Source organism: Arachis hypogaea, chromosome 6, assembly GCF_003086295.3.
Source record: "Arachis hypogaea cultivar Tifrunner chromosome 6, arahy.Tifrunner.gnm2.J5K5, whole genome shotgun sequence".
Lineage (NCBI taxonomy): Eukaryota > Viridiplantae > Streptophyta > Magnoliopsida > Fabales > Fabaceae > Arachis > Arachis hypogaea.
Window position 1 is genome coordinate 19,597,981 of NC_092041.1, and position 17,266 is coordinate 19,615,246.

At 42.7% G+C, this 17,266-nt stretch overlaps 1 non-coding gene across 1 annotated transcript; it reads left to right on the plus strand.

Annotated features, from left to right (window-relative positions):
* Window positions 1-16,471: 16,471 nt before the first annotated feature.
* LOC112700136 (small nucleolar RNA R71) lies at window positions 16,472-16,579 on the plus strand. Its single transcript, XR_003153054.1, has one exon. It is a non-coding gene; the product is annotated as a small nucleolar RNA R71 (small nucleolar RNA).
* Window positions 16,580-17,266: the final 687 nt, after the last annotated feature.

The following is a 17,266-nucleotide window of genomic DNA, read 5'->3' on the forward strand; positions in this document are numbered from 1 at the left end:
TATTATAAACTCAAACCCAAATTTAGCTTGGTACCTTCGATTCCATTGAATCAACTCCTAAAATTTTAACATAACCACCTGAAATGGGTTTCATCCATGAATATGAAAAGGATTTTGAAAATTAAATTGGGCAGCAGCAATCAAACCCTCATCATTGAAGCCGGCGCATGACCAATAGCTCGATAGAGGTGACTGTGTCCAAAGAAGGCATCCAGCCATGATTGTATACGAGAATCTTTGAACCACAACTACCTTGCAAAGGATGTTGTGTGGTCCAACGAAGAGAATGGAGACGCCCCTATCATCTTCTCTATAAACGAACGGCTTCTACAAATAAGAAAAAAGTCTCGGCTCTGATAGGCCACGGACATAGAAAGAATGTACAGGGACAATAAAAAAATGTGATTATAGGAAGTCTTGAAGGAGAGGTAACAGTTAAATAAAGGAGTTTTATATGAGAAACCAGTCAAATAAAAGGGCTTTATATGAGAGGATAAGTTTTAAAAAATCTAAAATAACTCAATCAATTCAATTTATTGTCTAATGATATGACTAGAATACAATCCACTATCTATCATAGGTGAATCATAATAGTAGTATATATGCAGAATCTCTCATGAATATGAGCTACATCCATGGAGAATCGACAGCCTCATCACAATCTTCAACCCCGTCAGCCTCATCACAATCTTTAACCCCGTCATTAGTGGATTCCTCTAAAACACCGTCTATTGTCAACCACAGGCCTTCGACATTAAATTCAGGCAAGCTAGTCATACAGGGCCAGGGATGAAGGACGACCTCACAATGTTCATAATCTTTGCCCATGTCAAACAAATCTCTTGGCTTTACATGGACTACTACACTCCATCCGTTGTCCACCTCATCCTCCACGTAAAATATAAGACGTGCCTCAGATGCTAGGATGTACGGCTCATCATCTTCTCGATCACCGGTGTGAATTGAAGTGGTAAAATTGACACAGGTGTAGCCTAAAACGTCTTGTCGTATGCCTTTGCCCGACATGGTGTCTGCCCAAAGACACTTGAACAAGACTACAGTGAATTGACCACTGTAATTTAGCTCGATGATGTCTACTAATCTCCCGTAATATGTGACACCACAAACGGCAACATTGACATCCCGTTTGCTTGCATAACTCCTAGTATCCGAAGTGACATAAATTCCGCTATTCTGTGTTTTCATTTCTTCCTCCCTCGTATGGTTCTAAATTTAAATCTATTGACGTTGTAAGCCTGAAAGCGTCTGGCCTGAGCAAGGGTCCCACAGGCAAGCCACTGCAACTCGTTCGAATGACTGTTGCTTCCAAATGGGACTTGGCATTGAACTATTAGAGGTAAGAAAGCATCAAAGGGTAGAGGGATCGAGTGATATTAAGGATTACCTCATGCCTGAACCAGTTGAAAAATTCTCTGTGCACAACACTATCTATGTGAGAATGGGACCTTGTTTTATGTCGCAGTTTTCTCTTTGTGATGGCTCTGTACTCACTATGCATACAAAAAGTTTGTTCATATTCAATATTATCAATACCATATTGGCTCACTGTATAATTTTAACACTCAATCTCGATACTTACTCTAAGAATTTCTCTACAGCAAAGCAATTGACCAGTACATGCTGGCAATCTCACTCGGCAGAGCATTGTTCGGCCGATCGTCAACCCGCGTTGCTCTGTTGATCCTAGTCTCGACATTATCTAGGTATCTTTAACAGAATGTGAGAATCTCTTCGGATAAGTAGCCCTCTGCAATAGATCCCTCCGGTTATGCCCTATTACGCACGTACTACTTGAGACGACATAGGTACCTTCGAGAACATAACATATAAAGTACTAGATGATAGCTATTCTAATAAAACAGGTCGAGAAAGCTTAAGTAGATTTTTACCTCTCAATTGGGTACATCTACCGGTAATGCACTGGGCCACCGAGGTGTGCCTCCTCGACCATATGCACCATTAGATGAACCATGACTGTGAAGAAGGAAGGTAGAAATATTATCTCCATGTGGCATAGAGTATGGACTACACGATCCTGAAGGAGAGAAAGTTGCTGAGGATCTATGGATTTACTGCATATTAGTCGAAAAAGGCTGATAACTCAGCCAAGACGGCGGACACTGGGGTGGGCAATACGTATCTTGACGCAATTGGCAAGAGATGTTCCATTAGAATGTGGCAGTTATGACTCTTCAAGCCAGATAACTTGCGCTGTTTTAAATCAACACAACGAGAGATGTTGCTAGAGTACCTGTCTGGAAAGACCACATTCTTGATGATCCTAAGAAAGACATTGATGCACGAAATTGTGATCATCAATGGCGCCATCAACATAGTACGCTCAATTTTAATCTCAACTCTTTATCGCAACTTTGCACAACTAACCAGCAAGTGCACTGGGTCGTCCAAGTAATAAACCTTACACGAGTAAGGGTCGATCCCACGGAGATTGTTGGTATGAAGCAAGCTATGGTCATCTTGTAAATCTTAGTCAGGTGGATTCAAATGGTTATGGAGTATTGATAATTAAAAGATGAATAAAACATAAAATAAAGATAGAGATACTTATGTAATTCATTGGTGAGAATTTCAGATAAGCGTATGTAGATGCTTTGTCCCTTCCGTCTCTCTGCTTTCCTATTGTCTTCATCCAATCCTTCTTACTCCTTTCCATGGCAAGCTGTATGTTGGGCATCACCGTTGTCAATGGCTACAGTCCCGTCCTCTCAGTGAAAATGTTCAACGCGCTCTGTCACAGCACGGCTATTCATCTGTCAGTTCTCGATCATGTCGGAATAGAATCCAGTGATTCTTTTGCGTCTGTCACTAACGCCCCACAATCGCGAGTTTGAAGCTCGTCACAGTCATTCAATCCCTGAATCCTACTCAGAATATCACAGACAAGGTTTAGACCTTCCGGATTCTCAAGAATGGCCGCCAATGGATTCTAGCTTATACCACGAAGATTCTGATTAAGGAATCCAAGAAATATCCACTCAATCTAAGGTAGAACGGAGGTGGTTGTCAGGCACACGTTCATAGGTGAGAATGATGATGAGTGTCACGGATCATCACATTCATCAAGTTGAGGAACAAGTGATATCTTAGAACAAGAATAAGCTGAATTGAATAGAAGAACAATAGTAATTGCATTAATACTCGAGGTACAGCAGAGCTCCACACCTTAATATATGGTGTGTAGAAACTCCACCGTTGAAAATACCTAAGTGATAATGGTGATCATTGGCTTCGGCCCCAGAGAGGGAACCAGAAGAACCAAGATGAAAATACAATAGCAAAATGTCCTATTTATAGAGAACTAGTAGCTTAGGGTTTACAAAAATGAGTAAATGACGTAAAAATCCACTTCCGGGCCCACTTGGTGTGTGCTTGGGCTGAGCATTGAAGCTTTCATGTGTAGCGACTCTTCTTGGAGTTAAACGCCAGCTTTTGTGCCAGTTTGGGCGTTTAACTCCCACTTTTGTGTCAGTTCCGGCATTTAACGCCAAAATTTTTGAGATGACTTTAAATGCCTGTTGATGAGCGGATAATTTATACGCTTTTTTGCATTGTTTTTAGTATGTTTTTAGTATATTTTAGTTAGTTTTTAGTATACTTTTAGTAGTTTTTAGTTAAAATTCACTTTTCTGGACTTTACTATGAGTTTGTGTGTTTTTCTGTGATTTCAGGTATTTTCTGGCTGAAATTGAGGGTCCTGAGCAAAAATCTGATTCAGAGGCTGAAAAGGACTGCAGATGCTGTTGGATTCTGACCTCCCTGCACTCGAAGTAGATTTTCTGGAGCTACAGAAGCCCAATTGGCGCGATCTCAACGGCGTTGGAAAGTAGACATCCTGGGCTTTCCAGCAATGTATAATAGTTCATACTTTACCCGAGATTTGATGGCCCAAACCGGCGTTGCAAATCAGCTTCAGAATTCCCAGCGTTTAACGCTGGAACTGGCATAAAAATTGGAGTTAAACGCCCAAACTAGCATAAAAGCTGGCGTTTAACTCCAGAAAAAGTCTATACACATGAAAGCTTCAATGCTCAGCCCAAGCACACACTAAGTGGACCCAGAAGCAGAGCTCCACACCTTAATCTATGGTGTGTAGAAACTCCACCGTTGAAAATACATAAGTGATAATGGTGATCATTGGCTTCAGCCCTAGAGAGGGAACCAGAAGAACCAAGATGAAAATAAAATAGCAAAAGGTCCTATTTATAGAGAACTAGTAGCTTAGGGATTACAAAAATGAGTAAATGACGTAAAAATCTACTTCCTGGCCCACTTGGTGTGTGCTTGGGCTGAGCATTGAAGCTTTCATGTGTAAAGACTTTTCTTGGAGTTAAACGCCAGCTTTTGTGCCAGTTTGGGCGTTTAACTCCCACTTTTGTGCCAGTTCCGGCGTTTAACGCCAGAATTCTTGAGCTGACTTGGAACGCCTGTTTGGGCCATCAAATCTCAGGCAAAGTATGAACTATTATATATTTCTAGAAAGCCCAGGATGTCTACTTTCCAACGCAATTGAGAGCGCGCCAATTGGGCTTCTGTAGCTCAAGAAAATCCACTTCGAGTGCAGGGAGGTCAGAATCCAACAGCATCTGCAGTCCTTTTTCAGTCTCTGAATCAGATTTTTGCTCAGGTCCCTCAATTTCAGCCAGAAAATACCTAAAATCACAGAAAAACACACAAACTCATAGTAAAGTCTAGAAAAGTGAATTTTAAATAAAAACTAATAAGAATATAATAAAAACTAACTAAAACATACTAAAAATAATGCCAAAAAGCGTATAAATTATCCGCTCATCACAACACCAAACTTAAATTGTTGCTTGTCCCCAAGCAACTGAAAATCAAATAGGATAAAAAGAAGAGAATATATAATGAATTCCAAAAATATCTATGAAGATCAGTATTAATTAGATGAGCGGGGCTTTTAGCTTTTTGCCTCTGAACAGTTTTGGCATCTCACTTTATCCTTTGAAGTTCAGAATGATTGGCTTCTATAGGAACTCAGAATCCGGATAGTGTTATTGATTCTCCTAGTTAAGTATGATGATTCTTGAACACAACTACTTTATGAGTCTTGGTCGTGGCCCAAAGCACTCTGTTTTCCAGTATTACCACCGGATACATCCATGCCACAGACACATAACTGGGTGAACCTTTTCAGATTGTGACTCAACTTTGCTAGAGTCCCCAATTAGAGGTGTCCAGGGTTCTTAAGCACACTCTTTTTGCTTCGGATCATGACTTTAACCGCTCAGTCTCAAGTTTTCACTTGACACCTTCACGCCACAAGCACATGGTTAGGGACAGCTTGGTTTAGCCGCTTAGGCCAGGATATTATTCCTGTGGGCCCTCCTATCCACTGATGCTCAAAGCCTTAAATCCTTTTTATTTTTACCCTTGCCTTTTGGTTTAAAGGGCTATTGGCTTTTTCTGCTTGTTCTTTTTTTTTTGAATTCACTGCTTTTTCTTGCTTCAAGAATCATTTTTATGATTTTTCAGATCCTTAGTAACATGTCTCCTTTTTCATCATTCTTTCAAGAGCCAACAATTTTAACATTCATGAACAACAAATTCAAAAGACATATGCACTGTTCAAGCATACATTCAGAAATCAAAAGTATTGCCACCACATCAAAATAATTAATCTGTTATAAAATTTGAAATTCATGCAATTCTTTTCTTTTTCAATTAAGAACAATTTTCATTTAAGAAAGGTGATGGATTCATAGGACATTCATAACTTTAAGGCATAGACACTAAGACACCAATGATCATAAGACACAAACATAAATAAAACATAAAGCATAATTTTTGAAAAACAGAAAAATAAAGAACAAGGAGATTAAAGAACGGGTCCACCTTAGTGATGGCGGCTTGTTCTTCCTCTCGAAGATCTTATGGAGTGCTTGAGCTCCTCAATGTCTCTTCCTTGCCTTTGTTGCTCCTCTCTCATGATTCTTTGATCTTCTTTAATTTCATGGAGGATGATGAAATGTTCTTGGTGCTTCACCCTTAGTTGTCCCATGTTGGAACTCAATTCTCCTAGGGAGGTGTTGATTTGTTCCCAATAGTTTTGTGGAGGAAAGTGCATCCCTTGAGGCATCTCAGGGATTTCATGAGGAGGAATCTCCTCATGTCCATGAGTGGGATCTCTTGTTTACTCCATCCTCTTCTTAGTGATGGGCTTGTCCTCATCAATGAGGATGTCTCCCTCTATGTTAATTCCAACTGAATTATAGAGGTGACAAATGAGATGAGGGAAGGCTAACCTTGCCAAGGTAGAAGACTTGTCCGCCACCTTATAAAGTTCTTGGGATATAACCTCATGAACTTCTACTTCCTCTCCAATCATGATGCTATGAATCATGATAGCCCGGTCTATAGTAACTTCGGACCGGTTGCTAGTGGGAATGATTGAGCGTTGGATAAACTCCAACCATCCCCTAGCCATGGGCTTGAGGTCATGCCTTCTCAGTTGAACCGGCTTCCCTCTTGAATCTCTCTTTCATTGAGTGCCCTCTTCACAAATGTCTATGATGACTTGGTCCAACCTTTGATCAAAGTTGACCCTTCTAGTGTAGGGGTGTTCATCTCCTTGTATCATGGGCAAGTTGAATGCCAACCTTACATTTTTCGGACTAAAATCTAAGCATTTTCCCCGAACCACTGTAAGCCAATTCATTGGGTCCGGGTTCACACTTCGATCATGGTTCTTGGTGATCTATGCATTGGCATAGAACTCTTGAACCATTAAGATTCCGACTTGTTGAATGGGGTTAGTAAGAACTTCCCAACCTCTTCTTTGGATCTCATGTCGGATCTCCGGATATTCACTCTTTTTGAGTTTGAAAGGGACCTCGGGGATCACCTTCTTCATGGCCACAACTTCATAGAAGTGGTCTTGATGCACCCTTGAGATGAATCTCTCCATCTCCCATGACTCAGAGGTAGAAGCTTTTGCCTTCCCTTTTCTCTTTCTAGAGGTTTCTCTGGCCTTAGGTGCCATAAATGGTTATGGAAAAACAAAAAGCAACGCTTTTACCACACCAAACTTAGAAGGTTTGCTCGTCCTCGAGAAAAAGAAGAAAGAAGAGAGTAGAAGAAGAAGAAATGTAGGAGATGGAGGGGGGCTTTATGTTTCAGCCAAGGGGGAGAAGTAGTGTTTAGGTTGTGTGAAAATGAAGGAGTGAAGATGGGTTTATATAGGAGTGAAGGTGGGGTTTTATGAAGGATGGATGTGAGTGGTGAAGAGAATGGTGGGATTTGATAGGTGAGGGGTTTTTGGGGAAGAGGTGTTGAGGTGATTGGTGAATGGGTGAAGAAGAGAGAGAGTGGTGGGGTAGGTGGGGATCCTGTGGGGTCCACAGATCCTGAGGTGTCAAAGATATCTCATCCCTGCACCAAGTGGCATGTAAAAATGCCCTTTTCTGCCAATCCTGGCGTTAAACGCCGGGCTGCTGCCCTTTTCTGGTGTTAAACGCCAGTCTGGTGCCCTTTTCTGGCGTTGAACGCCAGTATGGTGCCCTTACTCGCGTTTAAACGCCAGCAAGCTTTTCCTCCAGGGTGTGCTATTTTTCTTTCTGTTTTTCATTCTATTTTTGCTTTTTCAATTGTTTTTGTGACTTCACATGATCATCAACCTATAGAAAACATAAAATAACAATGAAAAATATATAAATATAACATTGGGTTGCCTCCTAACAAGCGTTTCTTTAATGTCAGTAGCTTGACAGTGGGCTTTCATAGAGCCTCACAGATGTTCAAAGCAATGTTGGAACCTTCCAACACCAAACTTAGAGTTTGAATGTGGGGGTTCAACACCAAACTTATAGTTTGACTGTGGGGGCTCTATTTGTTCATACCCTGGGTCAAGCTGTCTGACCCGGGATGTTTAGCGACAAGCTGACCGACCTCTTCAGGTCAGACTATCCGACCTCTTCTCAAAGAGCTCGGCCAATATCCGACCTCTTCTCAAAGAGCTCGGCCAAATCGCTAAAGGAGCCCAAAGCAGGCCCAAAACGAAGGAACACAGCCCAATCTAAAGGCAGCCAAAGTCCAGAAAGATAAAGGCGGTTCCCCTAAAGATAAGATGACCTCACTCAAAGATAAAGATAAGATAAGATAACTAACTTATCTTATCCACAGGAGGCCACATTTCACCATTATAAATACACTGGAGCACCCAGGTATAACTCATACTCTGATTCTACTCAATACCTGCTTAATACCCTTGCTAACTTAAGCATCGGAGTCCCTTGCAGGTACCCCCCACCCTCCGGGGACGAAGGATCAGCACCACCACCAAGTCCAACAAGTCGGACACACCAGCTCCGGCTGCTGTACACCTGCCGGACACGTCGGCTCCGACCAACACAGAAGATCTCGTCCGAGATCGACCTACAGTTTCAGGTAACCCTCGGAACATTGGCGCCGTTGCCGGGGAACCTGGAAGTCATCCTATTAACATGGCGGATGACCATGACAACGACCACGATTCAGGTTTGAAAGATAGAACGCCGCATAAAAACACGGATACGATACTCAAAGATACTCCAGAAACCAACGGAGGCAAAAATTCATCAAATCCAGGAGTAATAGAAGCATTTCAAAATTGATTGGAGCAACTTGAGAAAGAAGCCCAATATCGACGTGAAAAAGAGAAAGACCTACAAAGGGAGATAAAGCGACGCCGGGAATTGGAGGACAAACTCCTAAAACTCAAAGCCGATCTCAAGGCCAAAGCTAATCGATCCTCTTATGAGGATAGCTCTTGCAAGGACCAAGATCCATTCACCAAAGAGATCATGAAAGCTAAAGGTCCCAAAGGACTTCAAAGCTCCAGACATGACCCCGTACGACGGCACATCAGATCCAAGCCATCATCTTAGCAATTTCAGAAGCAGGATGTATTTCACGGAGGCCTCAGATGCAATCCGTTATTCTCCATCCAGAAGGACAAAGCCAAACACGCACCGAGCCTATTAGGGATCAAGCAAGGAGATCGAGAGAGCCTTCGCAAGAACATGGAAATATTCAACAAAACGTGTATGGGCATACAAAGTCTGCCAACAGAAGCAGCTATCAGAGGCCTCATCAATGGTCTACGAAAAGGACCTTTTAGCCACTCAATATCCAGGAAGCACCCAAACATCTCTAAACAAGGTACAAGAATGAGCAGAGAAGTACATTAATATGGAGGAAAACTCTCGACTAGGAGAGATCTCAAAAACCGAACATTCCTACTCCTCTCGGGATAAGGATAAAGAGTCCAAGAAAAAGAAGATCAACATGGAGAGAAGTCTAGAAAATACCACAATTACACCCCCTTCAGGTGTCTGTTGTGGATGTCTACCGAGAAATATGCAACACTGAGAAGATCCCATCAACTCGCCCAATCAAAAACAAAAGAGGTCGGACGCGTTAAAAGTCCACCTCACACCAAAGAGGTCGGACGAGTTGAAGGTCCACCTCACACCAAAGAGGGCGGGCAAAGTTGAAGGTCCACCTCACACTAAAGAGGTCGGACGCGTTGAAGGTCCACCTCACACCAAAGAGGTCGGACAAGTTGAAGGTCCACCTCACACCAAAGAGGTCGGACGCGTTGAAGGTCCACCTCACACCAAAGAGGTCGGATAAGTTGAAGGTCAACCTCACACCAAAGAGGTTGGACAAGTCGAACGTCTCACACCAAAGAGGTCGAACGAGTTGAACGTTCACCTCACACCCCTGAGAGACATGTTCATGGAAGATTCGTAGGAGGAGGGATCTCTAAATCATCTCGCAAAGGACACCTCAAAGAGGTATATTAAGGAAGGGAGAGAGGTTTGAATAGGACAACGGGGTGCAAACAAGCCTTCCGAGATTTCAAAAGTTCTTGGGGCAACCACCCATTCTTCCCCAACCAAGGAAAAGTGAAAAGCTCATATTATACCTCGTAGTGGGAAGTCGGGCAATAGCCTCATCACTAGTTAAAGAAGACAAAAGTGGGCAACAACCCATCTACTTCATCATCAAGGCTCTACAAAGGGGCCGAACTATACTATCAAAAGATAGAAAAGTTCGCCTACGCCCCCATACTCACCTCTCGATGACTCCACCCATACTTTCAAGCTCACACTATCAGAGTTTGGACCAACCAGCCCATCGAAGGCATCCTACAAGAAAACAGACTTAGCAGGAAGAATTCTACAGTGGGCAGTCAAAATCGATCTTCGACATAAAAGCTCAGACAGCCATCAAATCATAGTACTTGGCCAACTTTATTACAGAGTACACTGACACCCCGGGAACTCCTACAAAATAGAAACTCTACATGGATGACTCTTCAAACAAAACTGGGAGTGGTGCAGGTGTAATTATAGAAAAGCGATTAGGGAAGCCAAAACAAGCCAAATGACCAAGCTGAATACGAGGCACTACTGGCTGGTTTAAGGCTAGCTAAGAAGGTAGGAGCTTACCATGTCCAATGACTCACAAGTAGTCACCTCATAAATAGAAGGGAACAACCAAGCTGGGATCCCACCACAAAAAATACCTCGGACAATTCAGGGGACCCTGGACAAAAATAGAAAACAGCTCGGACATTTCGGGGAATATGAAGTCTGACACATACCTCGGGAGCAGAATGCCCGAGCTGATGCATTTTCAAAACTAGCCAACACCAAACCAGGGGGCAATAACAAAAGCCTCATCCAGGCTACATCACAAGACCACAACAAGTCAATCTCAGGGATGTACTCAGGGTCAGCCACAGTAACACGCATTAAAAAACTATGGAATCCAGCCAATTAGACATGCCGTCCGGGATCTTAGTATACATCTCAAAGACATAGGTCAACTATGGGGTTACTACCAAACAACTCGGGCAACAATTCGAACAATAACAGCAAAATATCAGGTGTCAGATACAACAGTAAAAGGGAAACCCCAGGACTCACACGAAGATCCAGGGGCACCCTTTGGAGGCAACAATGGAGCAAAAACCCAAATACAAAGTCAAAGCTTTACATCAAAAAGCATGCCAACTTCCACATTGTCCCACCAGAGGAGCTCATCAGTGTAACATCACCTTGGCCATTCGCAAAGAGGGGACTCGACCTCCTCAGACTATTTCCCCAAGGATTGGGACAAGTCAAGTTCCTCATTGTAGGGGTGTTCATAAAATGGATTGAGGCAGAGCCCCTAGCTAATGCCACTGCTCAAAGAAGTCAGAAATTCTTGTACAGAAACATTATTACAGGCACCAATTCACATCCGTAGAACACCCACAAGCCAATGGACAAGCAGAAGCTGCCAACAAAGTCATACTAGCTAGGATAAAACAGAGACTACAGGACGCAAAGGGAGCTTGGGCTGAAGAGCTCCCACAAGTCCTATGGGCATATCGGACAACTCCACACTTCACCACGGGGGAATCACCCTTCCGATTGATTTACGGAATGGAGGCAATGATCCCAGTAGAGATTAAAGAAGGATCCCCCAGAATGATCTTCTACAATGAAGAGGTCAACTCCCAAATCCAAAGGATAGAACTCGACTTACTTCCAAGAGTCCGAGAGAGAGCTCCGATCAAGGAAGAGGCGTTAAAACGTCGAATGGCCTCAAGATACAATTAGAAAGTAGTACAGCAAAGCTTTGCCAACAACAACCTCATCCTAATCCGAAATGATATCGGAACAACTCGACCTGGAGAAGGAAAGCTAGCAGCCAATTGGAAAGGACCATACCAAGTTGTTCAGAAGAACTGGGGAAAGGTTGCTACAGACTGTCCGAACTCGAAGGGCAAGAGCTACCAAGGTCATGGCATGCCTGCAATCTAAAAAGGGCGCCAGGCCGAGATCCAAAAAGATTGCCCGACCTAGAAAGGTAAGTACTAACATGTACACACTCTTATCTTTATTTTAAAAGATTGCAGATTCCCTAAAAGGTTTCCTACCAAGACGCCCGACTACGGCAGGTCGGCAAGGTGAAACACCAAAATCACCGCCCGATCACGACAAAGTCAGCAAGGTGAAACACCAAAATCACCGCCCGATCACGACAAAGTCGGCAAGATGAAAACCAAACTTATCGTTCGATTACAAAGCGACAAGTCGGCAAGGTGAAATCCAACTTCACCGCCCGACCACGATGAAAACTGAATTCATCATTTGATTTCGACAAAGTGAAAACAAAATTCACTGCTATACCAAGACGCATTAATCTGAAACGCAAATTTCACTGCCGGATCACGACAAGGTCGGCGAGGTGAAAACCAAATTCACCGCCCGATCATGATAAAAGTCGGGAAAGATGAAACCATAATTCATCACCCGATTTTGACAAGGTCGGAAAAAAAGTGAAAGCAGAGTTCATCGCCTGATTATAAAGCAACAGATCGGCAGAAAGTGAAAAACAATTTTACTGCACGATCACGATAAAGACAACCGTCCGATAAAAGTGAAAACGCGATTCACCCAAAGGACGATCTAGAGATGACAACCACTTTCTACAAATCGGCAAAGATGAACACAGAATAATGTAAGAAGTTATCGAAAGTGATCTAAAAAAGAACCTGACGAGGTCTTACGGATCGCTAAAATAATAACTTAAGGACTGGTCGAACGTTAAGAAGTCGAACCAAGTCAACCCAAGTTATAAGTAAACCCCGGAAAGAGGTCTGGCCAACCCTATTAAAGAGGATTACTTTAACTTAGAAGGGCCTGACATAACAAAGTCAGCCCAAAACAAAAGGTTATACAAGTAGTCCCTGAAAGAGATCTGACAAAGATCCAAGAAAGAGGACTACAAAAAATAACTTAAAGGAGACCGACATAACCAAGTCGGACTCCTACCACTAAAAAGTTATCAAAGTAATCCCTGAAAGAGATCTGACAAAGATCCAAGAAAGAGGATTACAAAAATAACTTAGGAAGAGACCAACATAACGAAGTCGGACTCCTACTACCAAAGAGTTATAAAAGTAATCCCTGAAAGAGACCTGACAAAGGTCCAAGAAAGAGGATTACGAAATAACTTAGAAGAGATCGACATAAAGAAGTCGGTCTCCTACAACGGACAAGTTATAAAAGTAATCCCTGAAAGAGACCCGACAAAGGTCCAAAAAAGAGGATTACAAAAATAACTTAAAAGGACCCGACATGAAGAAGTCAGCCCGAGCCAATTAAAGCGACAGATTGGATCGACAAGAAGAAGTCGGACTAACAAAAAGTGCGCTAAAACGGACATAGCTCTGCCCAAAAAGCCACGGCTCGACGACAAGGCTATCAAAATTGTTCAGACTGACTAAAAAGTATTCTACGAGAATACTAAAAAGTCGTCGGACAAGTTAGCCCCAAGGACCACCTCGACCAAACAGAAAGTGGACGAAACCAGAAGTGATCAAGAGAGGTCGGACAACAAAGTACCGACACTCTGCAAAGATCCACAAAGGGAACAAAAACATCTCGAAACGGCTAGAGGAAGGCCAGAAATGCTTTGCTAAAAAGTACGAAGTCTTGAAAAAAGACACTACTTAAAAGGCAAAAGCACAAATCAAAATGGCGCTATAAAGTCATCCAAACAGACTATAAAAAGGTTTCCCATCGGAACAGTTGTTGGATTATGACTAAAAAGCCCGAGCAAAGAAGACAAACAAATCAAAAGAAGGCTGAAAAGACCTCTCAAAGTAAAAAGGGGCAATACCATACTTGCACAAGGAGAAACTACTCAAAATCGACCGAAGACAAGATACTTGAGCACGACTTCCCCAAAGAGATCAAATCTCTGAAAAGCACGATCTCACGGAAAGATCGAACTCAAGCAGGGGCAAAGTCTTACAGGTCGACGTTAGATAAAGAAGAGGCGCAAGTACGATTTCAAAAAAGAACAAGCCAAAAGGTTGGGAAACAACTTAAGGCTCAAATGTGCTTAGCCAAAAGGGATACAACTCCACTAAAAAAAGGCACAATCTCAAACAAGGCTACGAACATCACCCAAGACTAAAAAAAGGTTCTATATAAAGAACACTAAAAAGTCATGGGACAAGTCACTAAAAGCTCGGATATCAAGCCGCAAGGATAACTTTGCCAAAGCAGAAAGGTTGTCAACACAAACTTAAAGCAAGGCGTGATCTAGAAGGCAAGGGTAGAAAACCCGCACTACCACTCAAAAGAGGTTGGACTATGAAGTACCAAACCTCTAGAAAATCTGCAAAGATTGCGAAGCAATGAAGAAACAAGCCAGACAGATGCTTGAGCATGACTTCCAAAGAGATCGAAGCTCTGAAAAATACGATCTCACGGAAAGATCGAACTCAAGCAGGGGCACTGTTCATACCCTGGGTCAAGCTGTCCGACCCGGGATGTTTAGCGACAAGCTGACCGACCTCTTCAGGTCAGACTATCTGACCTCTTCTCAAAGAGCTCGGCCAATATCCGACCTCTTCTCAAAGAGCTCGGCCAAATCGCCAAAGGAGCCCAAAGCAGGCCCAAAACGAAGGAACACAGCCCAATCTAAAGGCAGCCAAAGCCCAGAAAGATAAAGGCGGTTCCCCTAAAGATAAGATGACCTCACTCAAAGATAAAGATAAGATAAGATAACTAACTTATCTTATCCACAGGAGGCCACATTTCACCATTATAAATACACTGGAGCACCCAGGTATAACTCATACTCTGATTCTACTCAATACCTGCTTAATACCCTTGCTAACTTAAGCATCGGAGTCCCTTGCAGGTACCCCCCACCCTCCGGGGACGAAGGATCAGCACCACCACCAAGTCCAACAAGTTGGACACACCAGCTCCGGCCGCTGTACACCTGCCGGACACGTCGGCTCCGACCAACACAGAAGATCTCGTCCGAGATCGACCTACAGTTTCAGGTAACCCTCGGAACATTGTTTGACTCTGCTTTGAGAGAAGCTCTTCATGCTTCCTCCCCATAGTTACAGAGGGATATCCTTGAGCCTTAAACACAAAGGATTCTTCATTCACTTGAATGATCAATTCTCCTCTGTCAACATCAATCACAGCCTTTACTGTGGCTAGGAAGGGTCTGCCAAGGATGATGGATTCATCCATGCACTTCCCAGTCTCTAAGACTATGAAATCAGCAGGGTTGTAATTGTCTTAAACCTTTACCAGAACATCCTCTACAATTCTATAAGCTTATTTTCTTGAATTGTCTGCCATCTCTAGTGAGATTCTTGCAGCTTGTACCTCAAAGATCCATAGCTTCTCCATTACAGAGAGAGGCATGAGATTTATGCTTGATCCTAGGTCACACAGAGCCTTCTCGAAGGTCATGGTGCCTATTGTACAAGATATTGAGAACTTCCCGGGGTCCTGTCTCTTTTGAGGTAATCTCTGCCTAGTCAAGTTATCCAGTTCTTTGGTGAGCAAAGGGAGTTCGTCCTCCCAAGTCTCATTACCAAATAACTTGTCATTTAGCTTCATGATTGCTCCAAGGTATTTAGCAACTTGCTCTTCAGTGACATCTTCGTCCTCTTCAGAGGAAGAATACTCATCAGAGCTCATGAATGGCAGAAGTAATTCCAATGGAATCTCTATGGTCTCAGTGTGAGCCTTAGATTCCCATGGTTCCTCATTAGGGAACTCATTGGAGGCCAGTGGACGTCCATTGAGGTCTTCCTCAGTGGTGATCACTGCCTCTTCCTCCTCTCCAAATTCGGCCATGTTGATGACCTTACACTCTCCTTTTGGATTCTCTTCTGTATTGCTTGGAAAAGTACTAGGAGGGAGTTCAGTAACTTTCTTACTCAGCTAACCCACTTGTGCCTCCAAGTTTCTAATGGAGGACCTTGTTTCAATCATGAAACTTTGATGGTTTTGATTAGATCAGAGACCATGGTTGCTAAGTCAGAGTGGCTCTGCTTAGAATTCTCTGTCTGTTGCTGAGAAGATAATGGAAAAGGCTTGCCATTGCTAAACCTGTTTCTTCCACTATTATTGTTGTTGAAACCTTGTTGAGGTCTCTGTTGATCCTTCCATGAGAGATTTGGATGATTTCTCCATGAAGGATTATAGGTGTTTCCATAGGGTTCTCCCATGTAATTCATCTCTTCTATTGATGGGTTCTCAGGATCATAAGCTTCTTCTTCAGATGAAGCGTCCTTAGTACTGCTTGGTGCAGCTTGCATTCCAGATAGACTTTGAGAAATCATATTGACTTGCTGAGTCAATATTTTGTTCTGAGCCAATATGGCATTTAGAGTATCAATCTCAAGAACTCCTTTCTTCTGATTCGTCCCATTGTTCACAGGATTCCTTTCAGAAGTGTACATGAATTGGTTATTTGCAACCATTTCAATGAGTTCTTGAGCTTCTGTAGGCGTCTTCTTCAGATGAAGAGATCCTCCAGCAGAGCTGTCCAATGACATCTTGGACAGTTCAGACAGACCATCATAGAAGATACCTATGATGCTCCATTCAGAAAGCATGTCAGAAGGACACTTTCTGATCAATTGTTTGTATCTTTCCCAAGCTTCATAGAGGGATTCACCTTCCTTCTGTCTGAAGGTTTGGACTTCCACTCTAAGCTTACTCAATTTTTGAGGTGGAAAGAACTTTGCCAAGAAGGCATTGACTAGCTTTTCCAAAGAGTTCAGGCTTTCTTTAGGTTGTGAGTCCAACCATATCCTAGCTCTGTCTCTTACAGTAAAAGGGAATAGCATAAGTCTGTAGACCTCAGGGTCAACCCCATTGGTCTTGACAGTGTCACAGATTTGCAAGAATTTAGCTAAAAACTGATAAGGATCTTCCAATGGAAGTCCATGGAACTTGCAATTCTGTTGCATTGGAGAAACTAATTGAGGCTTAAGCTCAAAGTTGTTTGCTCCAATGGCAGGGATAGAGATGCTTCTCCCATAGAAGTCGGGAGTAGGTGCAGTAAAGTCACCCAGCACCTTCCTTGCATTGTTGGCATTGTTGTTGTTTTCGGCTGCCATGCCTTATTCTTGTTTGAAGATTTATGTTAGGTCCTCTACAGAGAGTAGTGCTTTAGCTTCTCTTAGCTTTCGCTTCAAGGTCCTTTCAGGTTCAGGGTCAGCCTCAACAAGAATGCTTTTGTCTTTGCTCCTGCTCATATGAAAGAGAAGAGAACAAGAAAATATGGAATCCTCTATGTCACAGTATAGAGATTCCTTGAGATGTCAGAGGAAAAGAAGAATAGAAGGAGGAGGTAGAAGAAGAAGAATTCGAACTTATCAAGAGAGATTGAGTTCGAATTA